Below are 13,873 nucleotides of genomic sequence, written 5' to 3'. Positions count from 1 at the left end.
GAAAGACTGATGGACAATCGGCTGCAGGTGCCAACTGTGATCTTTCAGCAGGAGACTGGGTGGGAGACAATGTAAAGGAGCTGGAGGCACTGTCAGCAACCCAATCTACTGTCGCCTGTACTTATTCTGGCCTCACCATTCGTAGAGCCACATTAGGCCCAACCAAATACCTCTGCAGGTTCTGTCGCCTACTCGCACCTGAGGAAGGTGTTTCACTTGTGCGTGTAGCTGGCACAGATCGACCACGTCCTCTCCCTGTAACAGGAGCTCTACCAGCAGCACCACGACCGGGCCACGTCCCTTATTGAACGCTCTCCTCGTTCTCCGCAAATTTTGGATCTTGCCCAAAATAGGTGTTTTTTTAATAACAAAATAGAACATCAGTATCTAACGCATGTATTTCACACTGACAGATGCAGCAAAGGCTGCAAATGTAGTATTTTGCCCAAAATGGGTGTTTTTTTAAACCCAGAATATTATTGCAGTATTTCTAGCTTGTATGTCACACTAACAAATGCAGCATAGGCCCCAGATGAAGGATATTGCAAAAAATTTTTATTTTTTTAAACCCAGAATATTATTGCAGTATTTCAAGCTTGTATCTCACACTGACAGATGTAGCCAAGGCCGCAAATTTAGTATTTGACCCAAAATGGGTGTTTTTTTTAATAACAAAATAGAACACCAGTAACTAACGTGTGTATGTCACTCTGACAGATGCAGCAAAGGCTGCAAATTTAGTATTTTGCCCAAAATTTGTGTTTTTTTAATAACAGAATAGAACACCAGTATCTACCGCGTGTATTTCACATTGACAGATGAAGCAAAGGCTCCAAATTTACTATTTTGCCCAAAATAGGTGTTTTTTTAAACCAAGAATATTATTGCAGTATTCCTAGCTTCTATGTCACACTAATAAATGCAGCGTAAGCCCAAGATGTAGGGTATTGACAAAAATGTTTAGTTTTTTTTTAAACCCGGGAAATTATTGAAGTATTTCAAGCTTGTCTTTCACACTGACAAATGCTGCAAAGGCACCATATGTAGGGTATTGCCAAAAATGTTTTTTTTTTTAAGCCCAGAATATTATTGCAGTATTTCAAGCCTGTATCTCACACTGACAGATGCAGTCAAGTCCGCAAATTTAGTATTTAGCCCAAAATCAAGAATATTATTGCAGTATTTCTAGCTTCTATGTCACACTAATAAATGCAGCGTAGGTCCCATATGTAAGGTATTGCCAAAAATGTTTTTTTTTTTTTTTAACCAGGAAATTCTTAAAGTATTTCAAGCTTGTCTTTCACACTGACAAATGCTGCAAAGGCACCAGATGTAGGGTATTGCCAAAAATGGGTGTTTTTTTAAGCCCAGAATATTATTACAGTATTTCAAGCTTGTATCTCACACTGACAGATGCAGTCAAGGCCGCAAATTTAGTATTTTGCCCAAAATGTTATTTTTTTTAAACCCATAATATTATTGCAGTACTTCTAGCTTGTATGTCACACTAACAAATGCACCATAGGCCCCAGATGTAGGGTATTGCCCAAAATGGGTGTTTTATTAATAACAGAATATGACAGTAGTATCTAACGCTTGTATTTCACACTGACAGATGCAGCAAGGGCTGTAAAATTTAGTATTTTGCCCAAAAAGGGTGTTTTTTAAAACCCAGAACATTATTGCTGTATTTCAAGCTTAAATTGCACACTGACAAATGCTGCAATAGCCACAGATGTAGGGTCTTGCCAAAAATGTCTCAATGACTGTCACAAATGCACATATGCTGTGCTGGTGCAGAGAACTTGCATAAAATGGCCGCCGCCATCCACCTAACTAACAGACGGATACAAGTTATTTTTCTGGGTCACTGGGCTCAGGGCAGGGTAAAAAGATTGTGCACTGCACCCACAAAACAAAATCTAGGTAGATCGCTAAGTTAACAAGCACTTCAGATTAAAGATTCTGTCCTATTCTCTCCCTCACAGCAGCAGCATCCTATCCCTACACTAATCAGAGCAGAGAGACGTGCAGCGCTACGTGACTCCAGCTTATATAGAGGCTGGGTCACATGCTGCACTGGCCAATCACAGCCATGCCATTAGTAGGCCTGGCTGTGATGGCTTCTAAGGGCACACAAGTTAAACGCTTGTTGATTGGCTGCTCTGAAGCCTTTCAAAAAGCGCCATTAACTCGCCGAACACCGAATCCGAACCCAAACTTTCACTGAGAAGTTCGGGTTCGGGCCCGGGTTCCAAAAATCCTAAAGTTCGGTACGAACCCGAACTTTACAGTTCGGGTTCGCTCAACCCTACTGGCTATCTTTAATAAAGCAGCTGGACTCAGCAGTAGAGAACGCCCTGTGTGTTGTGATCTGAGCCCTGTGCTGGGCTAAAAAGCTGAGACCCGTGTGTTGGGAAAGCAGGCAACCTAAAGCCTGAATTTAGACTGCTGGAGGCAGAACCGCCTACAAGGTGACGTTTTTTGTTTTGCATGAACTTTCTACTCTGTGTGAACAAACACCAACCCTGCAAAGAGTGTTTTTTGTTTGACCTTACCGTATGTGTGAATAAACACGGACATTTGAATTACGAACTTGTACTTTGCCTCTGTACTGCACACGCTTATCCCAACTACCAGAGCAAATCCCCACAGTATGTACACTGACGAGCAAAAGGATAACAACGTTTTGAACTTTTGACTTTCAGGCTCCATATCTTACTATCCACTACAGCTTTGAATGTGAGACTACTGTCATTTTATAGACAATCATCTTGGCTATCTCATACATAAATTGGACGTCAACTATTTAGTATATGATTAGTTATGCAGATTCTTCACATGAAACTGCATTGCTACTGTTTTGTTCCTAAAATTCTAAATTTATTTTTATTATTTTCTAAATCGACCTTTGGCTTTCAACACTTCCTAAATCCTTCTGTGCATGCTCTCAATCAGACTCAAGCATGTCTTGACCAAAATCTCTTCCCAGGTCTCTTTTACACGTTCGCAATGTTGGTGCATACCGGTGGAATCACTTGGGTATGAGCACAGCTTTTTCTTCAACTCTACCCTCAAGTGTTTCATTGGGTTGAGGTCTGGGGACTGTGGAAGCCAATCCAGCACCTCTACTTCCTTGTCATTGAACCATTTATTCGCCAATCTTGCCATATGCTTTGGTTCATTGTCCTACTGGAACACTATGTTATCCTTTTCATACCCATAGTACTCGAGTGTACGAAATAACTCGTCTTTTAGGTTACTCACATATACAGATGTAGCAGGGGTAACACACACACTCTTAACTCAAATTTCTTAACTCTTCACGTTATCTTGAAACAAAAGCCATTGAAAAGCAATTGCTTAACACATTTAGTTGCATTTAGTTTACATAACATGTCTCATAAAGCATGTGTGTTAACCCTGCTACATCCGTAGCTCAGCATTGAGACCACAATCGATCATGGGCAAGTATCCAATGCCTTTGGAAGTGAAACAACCCCATATCATCAGGCTTCCTCCACAGAGCTTGACAGTTCCTTCAATTTCTCGATCTGTTAGCCCCCTTTTCCTTTCTTTCTTCCAGACCTGTGATCTCACTATTTCAAAGCATATGAGCCACCTTCACTGGCTTGTTTGTCGCGTCAGAACTGATAGAACCTTAGTTCTGATAATTGGCCTGGATGTCCACCTCTTGGCTTTGGAATGGATGGATGGACTTTATTTAGTTTTTTTTCCAACTGTCATGGCACTCACATGATGCAGTTTGGCAGTTTTCTTGGCGGAGATACTGCTATAGATGAGCTGGATAATGCTGTTTCTCGTTTCTTGTGAAATCTTGTTCATGGCTGCTCCTGGATTCGAACCAGTGACCTTTCACTTGGGAATAAACCTAATAAGACTATTATGGAATGCGATAGCAGGTTGTAAATTGTAGTGTACAATAAGAAAAAGATTGTTCCACCTTCAGGAGCAAAACAGTAACAATGCAGTTACATGACAAGAATCTGCATAACTAATCATATGCTAAATAGTTGCAAGTCCAGTTTATGTAGGAGATAGCCAAGATGACTGTCTATAAAATTATGGTAGTCTCACGTTTGAAGCTGTATTGGATGGTGAGATATGGAGCCTGAAAGTCAAAAGTTCAAAACATTGTTACCCTTTTGCTCGTCAGTGTACATATATATATTCCCTTAACAATTTTCCTACCGAGTCATATATCAAAGTCCCCCTTACTGTTATAGAAAGGGCAAACAAGAGCCCACCACAAATGTACATCTGTGTCAGAATTCCATTTGTTTCAATATAAAAGCTTATTTTACAGATAAAACAGTGGCTAGTTCTGTATTTGGAAGGCTTTGATGAATATAGCCAAAACACCGCTTGAGCCTTTATTCACACTACTATAAATAATCAAAGTCACAAGACAATCAGCCATGGAGACACAGCCCTGACACAGGCATCGGCTGTTTCATCACTGATTCATTAGTGTCATTAACAGACGAGATGAGCAGGGATCTGTACCAAAGACGATATAAACAATCCTTGCCTTGAAAACCACAAAGGCTAATTTTTGTCCTCTTTGCTGTTTCACAGACCCCGAGCCTAGGGATTTAACACAGCAGCCATAGAGGATGCGTCCAGTCGCAAAGCCTCCTTCTGGCAATCACTCAGACAGACTCTGATGATAAAACAATTTTGTTTCCCCTGCTCCGATCCACATTTTCATTAAAATTAAAGCCAAGGAAAATCCTCAAAAGATTCTTGTAATGTATTTCCAATTCCCAGCCCCTGTAAAGGCTGAGAGAAAGCAGAGAAAAGGTGAATGACTTGGAGTTGAGAGTGAGGGGGATGATGCCATTGTGCAGATGGGGTAGGTCATAGGTAACATGGATGAACATCAGTGTAAAGAAACTATATATCAGGAGCTATAAAGAACTAAAGATTCTTGTGACAACAGCAGCCAACTCTGGACTTTTTGATTTTACTTTTCACTTTTTTTTTTTTTCATTTCTTATGGTCATAAAAAACTAATAAAACAGTCAAGTAGTCCCACAAGACTGCAAAGAAAAAGAGACAGCGATAGCGAAGGTGAAAATATATATGTAAGGAGAATGGAAGAGAAAGAGGTTATAAATATATATGTACATGGAGGATTGCATGGAGAAGAAATATAGAGAGACACAAAGCGCACGTAGGAGGGGGACGAGATCTTAGAAACCTGATGTATTATTTTGTACATTTGGGCCGATGATATATAATTATTGTACTTCACGACCATATATTAAGAGATCTCTTGCGAACGAAGGGTGTGTGTTGCATGAAAACAGAATAAAAGAAAACAAAAGATGTTTTCTCCTTAGCGAATGTCAGAGGTCTCTCTTCTGCTTCTACCACATAATTAACAGATGTTGGGTATTGTTAAAATATCTCGTTTTCATTATGTCGTAGAAAAAAAGACCTTGGATACAAACCCATTGTCACATTCGGGTATGGGAAGGAAACACCACACCGAACATAGGAGGGAAAGGAGTGAAAACTAGGGAATGAGATGGACACCTCCTAGTAAAACCTAATCAAAGTCCTGACTAACTACTAGTATGAACAGACGCCAGAGGTAGGTAAGTTCATACACAGGAATACCTAATGTCCTAGCTCACCCTGTAGGACCGTGGTACTAATGTCAGGACTGAGACAACCTGTTGCTCCAAAAGGAAGGACGAACAGGAGTCTCCCTCAGGCCTTAATACAAATGACAGGGAAATGCAACACACAAAATAACCATAAACAAAATACAAAAGAGAAAGAAAACACTTAACTTAAAGCGGCTATGGCAGCACCAGGAACTCAGCTGAGATCCACACACCAGCTATCCACAACTCAAACTTAAGCTATAAATCGCGTAGCATAGTGGAAGAAACAACAATAGAGAAGGTTAAATGACCCAAATAGCCGCACCTGGGGAAAGAAGGTGTGGCAAGCACCAGAAACAACACAGACGTCATTTGATCCAAACGGAAAACATGACAGATCAAACCACGTCTCACCGATCTTCTGCCACCTGTCGCGGGAACGTCCGTGACACCCATGCCCTGAGAACTGCTTGACGCTCTACTCTCAATGGATTTCGGAGAGTTGTACAATAGACTTGTTAGGAAGGCAAAGCGTACAGAGGGTGGATTTTGTTTATTTGTGTGGCTGAACATGTATTTGATACACTAGAATGACTCGTATTTATTAGAAATAAAGGTAACTGTTACAGGAAAAAATATAATCCCAAGTAAGAATCTGGAAAATATCTCTGTTGTTTACCTATTTTATAGAGTTCATTTTGGCCCGTGGACTGTGCAAAACTACTACAATCAGGGGCGTTGCTAGGTTAAACATTTGGGGCCTGGGTGCATGATGTTTGCCCCATGCCCCAAATGTCCTGCCTGGCAGCTAGATACAACTGTGTTGCCATCCTCAGGAGGGCAATGCAATTGAATCTAATGCACTGGAAATGCTGAAGGACCTGTGATGACATCACAGTCATGTGAACAGTAAAACATGCAGTGGTTGAGAATGACCTACGATGATGTCACCATCATGTGACCAGTGCAGGAGAGGATGGCAGTATAGAAGAGACGTGCTGGGGGAAGAAGCTGTGGTGATGTCTGCTAAGTGAAGGGAGAGGCACAGCAATGCTGGGAGTTGTGCTTATTTAACTGGGACTGTATATTAGGGCTGAAGGGAGGGATGTTATTTACATAGAACTGTGTGCAGGAGGTGGCTGGTGAGGGGGTCATGTTATTTACATGGGACTGCATGTTGATGGTGACTGTAGGAGGCAGTGATGTTATTTACATGGGACTGAATGCTACAGGGGTCTGAGGGAGGGAGTAATGTTATTTACATGGGATTTAATTTTGAGGGGGCGGTGTTATTTACATGGGACTGTATGTTAAGCGGGTGATGTTTACATGGGATTGCATGTTGGAGGGAGCTGGAGAGAAGCTGATGTTATTTACATGGGACTGTATATTGGAGGTGGCTGGAGAGATGGTGTGATGTTATTTACATGGGACTCTATGGCGGAGGGAGGGAAATTGTGTTATTTACATGGGACTATATATTGGAGGGGCTGAAGGGAGGGGAGTGATGTGTTTTGCATAGGACTGTATTCTGGAAGGGGTAGGAGAGATGGTGTGATGTTATTTACATGGGAATGTATGGTGGAGGGAGGAATATAACTATAGGGAGCACTGCAGGGGGTATTATAAATACTGGGGACACTTTAGGGGGAGCAGTATAACAGTAGGGGGCAATGTAAATATTGGGGGAACTGTAGGGGTATTATAAATCAAGGGGATGTTATAGGCGTTCTTACTACTGGGGGATCTATAGGAGGGACTTACAGATCCACCTTATTTTTACTAAGAGCACTATGGGTGGCCTTATCACTACTGAGGGGTCTGTAGAGAGTTTTATTACCACTAGGGGTAATAAAATTACCACTGTGGTTCACCTCGCAATCGTTTCGCGGCAAACTTTGCGTGTTCACGATTTGCCGAACATGTAAACATATGGCGATGTCCGCCGGTGCCATATTCTTTTGGGTTAGGTGTTACCCAGAGAAAAATTGCAAAGACTTTGCATCTATCATCATCAACTGTGCATAACATCATCCGAAGATTTAGAGAAGAGAGATTTTTCTTGGTCTGCCACTTTGAGCCTTAACTTGAACTGAGCCTGTAGTCTTCCATTTCCTCAATATGTTCCTAACTGTGGAAACAGACAGCTGAAATCTCTGAGACAGCTTTCTGTATCCTTCCCCTAAACCATGATGGTGAACAATCTTTGTCTTCAGGTCATTTGAGAGTTGTTTTGAGACCCCCATGTTGCTACTCTTCAGAGAAAATTAAAAGAGGAGGGAAACTTGCAATTGACCCCCTTAAATACTCTTTCTCATAATTGGATTCACCTGTGTATGTAGGTCAGGGGTCACTGACCTACATTACCAAGCCAATTTGAGTTCCAATAATTAGTTCTAAAGGTTTTGGAATCAACAAAATGACAACAGTGACCAAATTTAGGCACCTGCCTAATTTTGTTTAAACAATTATAGCACACTTTCTGTAAATCCAATAAACTTCATTTCACTTCTCAAATATCACTGTGTGTGTCTCCTATAAACTGACATTTTTTATCGTAACAACCAACGATTTATACAGGAAAATCATGACGATTAACAAGGTTGCCCAAACTTTGGCAGCCCACTGTAACTTTTACTGCCCACTGGGTGAACCTTCTGACGGCCGTCAAGCATGTAACCCATGGCTCCTGTGTGGATTTGGTGTTACCGCTACGGATTGCATACAGGCCTGCCTCTTCTTCTCCTATTCCTACTCCATACTCCGTCTCCTCCTCAGCTGACTCCTCCTTTTACACTGCTACCGCCTCTTCCACTGCGCCCCCCAAGCCCCCCCTAGAACCTATTTGACGTGCCAGGTGAGATGCTGCCATGCTGTGCTGTGGCTGTTGTCCCTGCAAGACAAGAGCCACACCGTTCCTGCACTGCTTTCAGCTCTGCGGTCAAAGGCCGATCAGTGGCTAACCCCGCTTATTTTGACAGTCGGTAAAGTGTTGTGCGACAACGGTGCCAATCTGCTGAGCGCGCTGAAACAGGGCAAAATGACACAGGTGGCGTGCATGGCGCACATCCTGAACTTAGTCTTGCGGCAGGCCAGGAAAATCTCTGGCAATTTTAGAAGATCTTACACGGCCATGGCTGCCCGTCAGACGTCTGATTTGTGACAGCCCGAAGCCCTGGAACTCCACCTTGTATATGCTTGATAGGCTGCTCCAGCAGCAATGTTCCGTTAATGACTACCTGTACGAACTCTGCAGCAGGACAGGTTCTGGCGAGCTTGGTTTCCTTTCACCGCGCCAGTGGCTGCACGTGCGCGACGCATGCAGACTTCTGCAGCCATTTGATGAGATCACAAAAACTGGTCAGTCGCAGCCAGGGGACATCAGTGACATCGTACCTTACGCCTTCTTTCTGGAGCGGGCATTGCGTCCTGTCATTGAACAAGCCGTCGAGGAGTAGGAGCTGGAAGATGAGGAAGTCACAATGCTGAATGAGTTCCCAGGTGGGGCTCCTCCATCTGAGACAAGTCAGCAGCAATCTGAAGAGGAGTCAGAGAAGGATGGTGATGAGGGGGAGGAGCAAGAAGAGCAGGCTTTGAGTGGGACTTACGTGAAGCTGCTAAAATTGAGGCAATTAGACTGATACTTATATGGGGGTATAAATAAGGTAAGGCACTGTTTCAGACAATGATATGGGACATCAGCTGAAGACATAGACAGTAAAGGGCCAGTACAAGAATGTGGTCCCTTGATGATTAGCAGCTAATCAACCAAGAGTCAAGGGCTCATTAAAGTGCTCCATACTCATTTCTATAGTTCTCTAGTCAATTCTTCATCCGATGAGTAATGTTAGAACAAGAGAGCCTTAGTGCCTTTTTTATTGTGGTATGTCTCCTCCTCTAAAGGACCTCTTTGCACAGCTTTCACCAATGGCATATTCTCTCCCATGGGTAACTGTGGCTGGTAATCACTTTTAGGGCTCTGTGATTGATACTGGGTAAAATAGTGTGTAATATACAGTATAAAGCACATACAGGGCTAACGCTGGCACATTCAGGGGAGGCTTGCATGACAGAGGTACGGTAATAGGGAGAGTCCTTAGGACTGCAGTTGGTGGCATGTGGCGAGATAGTAGTTAGCAGGCATAGGAAGTGTAACATCCCCATCTGCCCTTCAATTCTTCTCTCCTTGGAGGATTTTTCTTACATATGGTGAATAGCTTGTTTTGAGGTGCATCATAGTGGGTTCTACAGTCATGTGAAAAAATTAGGACACCCTTTGAAAGCATGTGGTTTTTTGTAACATTTTTAATAAAAGGTTATTTCATCTCCGTTTCAACAATACAGAGAGATTAAAGTAATCCAACTAAACAAAGAAAACTGAAGAAAAGTCTTTTCAAGATCTTCTGTAAATGTCATTCTACAAAAATGCCTATTCTAACTGAGGAAAAAGATAGGACACCCTCACATGCATTCCCTCTTAAATTGGCTCAGATCTCACACAGGTATATCACACCAGGTGCACATAATTAGTAGATCGTTACTCTGCATGTTGAATGAGGCTTGCCCTATTTAAACCTCAGACATTTAGTTTGGTGTGCTCCTGACTGTTGAAGTGAGAGTGAGCACCATGGTGAGAGCAAAAGAGCTGTCAGAGGACTTCAGAAAAAAGATTGTAGCAGCCTATGAGTCTGGGAAGGGATTTAAAAAGATCTCAAAAGATTTTGAAATCAGCCATTCCACTGTCCGGAAGATAGTCTACAAGTGGAGGGCTTTCAAAACAACTGCCAACATGCCCAGGACTGGTCGCCCCAGCAAGTTCACCCCAAGAGCAGACCGCAAGATGCTAAAAGAGGTCTCCAAAAACCCTAAAGTGTCATCTCGAGAACTACAGCAGGCTCTGGCTACTGTTGATGTAGAAGTACATGCCTCTACAATCAGAAAGAGACTGTACAAGTTTAACTTGCATGGGAGGTGTGCAAGGAGGAAACCTTTGCTTTCCAAGAGAAACATCGAGGCCAGACTGACATTTGCCAGAGATAAAGTTGACAAAGACCAGGACTTCTGGAATAATGTTCTTTGGACAGATGAGTCCAAAATTGAATTATTTGGACACAACAGCAGAGGACATGTTTGGCGTAAACCAAACACAGCATTCCAAGAAAAGAACCTCATACCAACTGTGAAGCATGGAGGTGGAAGTGTCATGGTTTGGGGCTGCTTTGCTGCAGCAGGACCTGGTCAGCTCACCATCATAGAATCCACGATGAATTCTACTGTGTATCAGAAGGTGCTTGAAGAACATGTGAGACCATCAGTTAGAAAATTAAAGCTGAAGCGGAACTGGACCATGCAACATGACAATGACCCAAAACATACTAGTAAATCAACCAAAGATTGGCTGAAAAAGAAGAAATGGAGAGTCCTGGAATGGCCAAGTCAAAGTCCAGATTTGAATCCCATTGAGATGCTGTGGGGTGACTTGAAAAGGGCTGTACGTGCAAGAAACCCCTCAAACATCTCACAGCTGAAAAAGTTCTGCATTGAGGAGTGGGGTAAAATTTCCTCAGACCGATGTCGAAGACTGGTAGATGGCTACAAGAACCGTCTCACTGCAGTTATTTCAGCCAAAGGAGGTAACACTCGCTATTAGGGGCAAGGGTGTCCTATCTTTTTCCTCAGTTAGAATAGGCATTTTTGTAGAATGACATTTACAGAAGATCTTGAAAAGACTTTTCTTCAGTTTTCTTTGTTTAGTTGGATTACTTTAATCTCTCTGTATTGTTGAAACGGAGATGAAATAACCTTTTATTAAAAATGTTACAAAAAACCACATGCTTTCAAAGGGTGTCCTAATTTTTTCACATGACTGTATGTCATGGAGCTTGCGTGGGGGCAGTCTTTGGTGTTAAAATTTGTGAGTGGTGAATCATCATAGGTAAGTATCGCACACTGGAAAGATTTCAGCAGAATGGGGCACATTAGCTATAACAGTATTTTTTCAGTAGTCCATATGGCGGTTAAAAAAGACTACAGTTCTCACTCTTTTAACACAATTTTATTTAATTTTTTTAACAAATATCTTTTTATTAAGTCATTTGTATACACGTTATTGACAAATAAATAAGAGTGAAACATGTCAACCAATTATACACGGCAGTGCGTTGTCATACATTTTATCTAGAAAGGGTTAGATACCTTGTATTACAGCTCTAATAAGCCCCATGCATACATTACTTGCTAAGCATTAAAATAGATTTAACATCTGACTCCACAAGATAAAATAAAAGAGTAAGAAAAGGAAAAATAAAAACAAAATTAGAAAAAGAACTAGAAAAGAACAATATTCACAAGTAGATCTAAGGTTTGAAGGTTAAGCGTCCTTATGTCGATCCCGGGATCTCTCTCATGCAGTGAGTAGACAGGGTTGTTGTGTTCACCTAATCTGCTATTAACACTAATTGACTCCAAATAAACAGAGCTGTTTTATGTTGTACCTGATGTTTGACCTAATTTTAAAGTGTATTGGAAAGGTGTGAAATAATGATAGTCAACATGAAAAAAAAATCCCAGTTTCTACCTAGGTTATTTCTGCAGCATAGTGACATTACCGGTAAATTCATCAATTCAGTATGGTGCTGTTTATCAACCTCCCCAACTGCTATAACAGGGACTGAGGGCAAATGGGGTTGAGACTTCATTTGAATGGTGATTTTTCTCTACGCTTTATGTGCACCCCTCACAATAGCCACTCTAGCCAAGTGGTAGCAATGAAAAGACCCAAGTTCTCTAAATTAAAGACAACAGACATACCCTTTAATGTTTTAGCAAAGAGAGGCGCTGGGGATGTCTGTACCAAAATCTTTTGGTATGTTGTAGGCAAATTAACTAGCCAAAACCCACCTGATCAATCAAATGTAATGAATAAGCCTAAACAAATGGAAGGAGCCACCATTTAAGTTATAGTAGTACCCAGAGTGCACTCTCCAAAATGCTTACTAGTGGATAATATATATGTGTATATATATATATATATATATATATATATATATATATATATATATATATATGTTAGGGCAACTGCACACAAACCTGTGCCGGCCAGGCCTGTGCTGCGAAACGCAAATTGCAGTCCACAATGCACACACACCAACTGTACGGCCACCACATGCGGATTGCAGACCCATTCACTTGAATGTGGTCCGCGATCCGCATCCGACGGTCTGCACAGCAAAAAAGTAGTGCATGCACAACTTTTTTGTGTTGCGGAGACAGAGAGAAACCCCACAGAAGCACTACATAGTGCTTCCGTGGGGTTCCGTTCCTCACGAACCTTCCAGATTGCAGACCTATTCAAGTGAATGGGTCTGCATCCGTGATGCGAGGTGCACGCGGCCAGTGCCGTGTATTGCAGTTCTGCTGTTTGCGGGCCGCAATACGGACACGACCGGGCAACGGCCATGTGCATGAGGCATGGGTTCACATGTACGTTTTAAGTGGCATTTTTCTGCACTTTTGTGGTTTTAGTGGCAGTAGCCGAAAAACTATCAGAAATGGAGGACACACAAGTGCTTTTTTGTTTCAGCCATTTTTCTCTCTTTTCTTTTTTATATTACCTTTACCACCAATACAATTATACCATATATTATATACCACAAGAAGATTTTTGCAGGCATCCCCCAGTGGTGTACATAGAGAAGTAAGGGCCCCATAGCAAGGATCAAACTGCACCCCTCACCCTCACACACACACACAAAGAAGGGTTTCTGCCTAAACCCGGTTAAAGGACCCTTGGGCCATTTTTTACAATGCCTCATTTGCTAAAAGTTGTTTCTTTAGAGGGTAGAGTCCTGACTAAGTTTATTACCTCTAGTAGAAGAGGAGATAATCCCAACTAATACTGGGCCCCCTCTTGCCCTGGGCCCCATAACAGTCGCATGGCCTGCCACTATGGTAGTGTTATGGATGGTAGTGTCAATCGAGGCTCACCTGAGTCCGAGGACACCAGAGCTAGAAGTATGGAGTCCAGTGGCAAAGGCCCACAGAAGCAGGAGGCAGGTAGCGTGGTCGATCAGTCCGGGTCGGCAGCAGAGATGGCAGCGAGGTAACAGCAGGAGTAGACCGAGGAGTGGTCGGTGGTAAGCAGTGAGTCAATGCAGGGGGCAAATCAGCGAGGTCAAATGGTCCGGGTTGGCAACGATGGTAAATCAGCAATAGTGGTTGAGGAGCAGAGCGGAAGC

The sequence above is a fragment of the Bufo gargarizans genome, chromosome 3 (assembly GCF_014858855.1).
Source record: "Bufo gargarizans isolate SCDJY-AF-19 chromosome 3, ASM1485885v1, whole genome shotgun sequence".
NCBI lineage: Eukaryota > Metazoa > Chordata > Amphibia > Anura > Bufonidae > Bufo > Bufo gargarizans.
The sequence above is the reverse complement of the archived record's forward strand: the minus strand, read 5'-3'. Positions refer to the sequence as shown.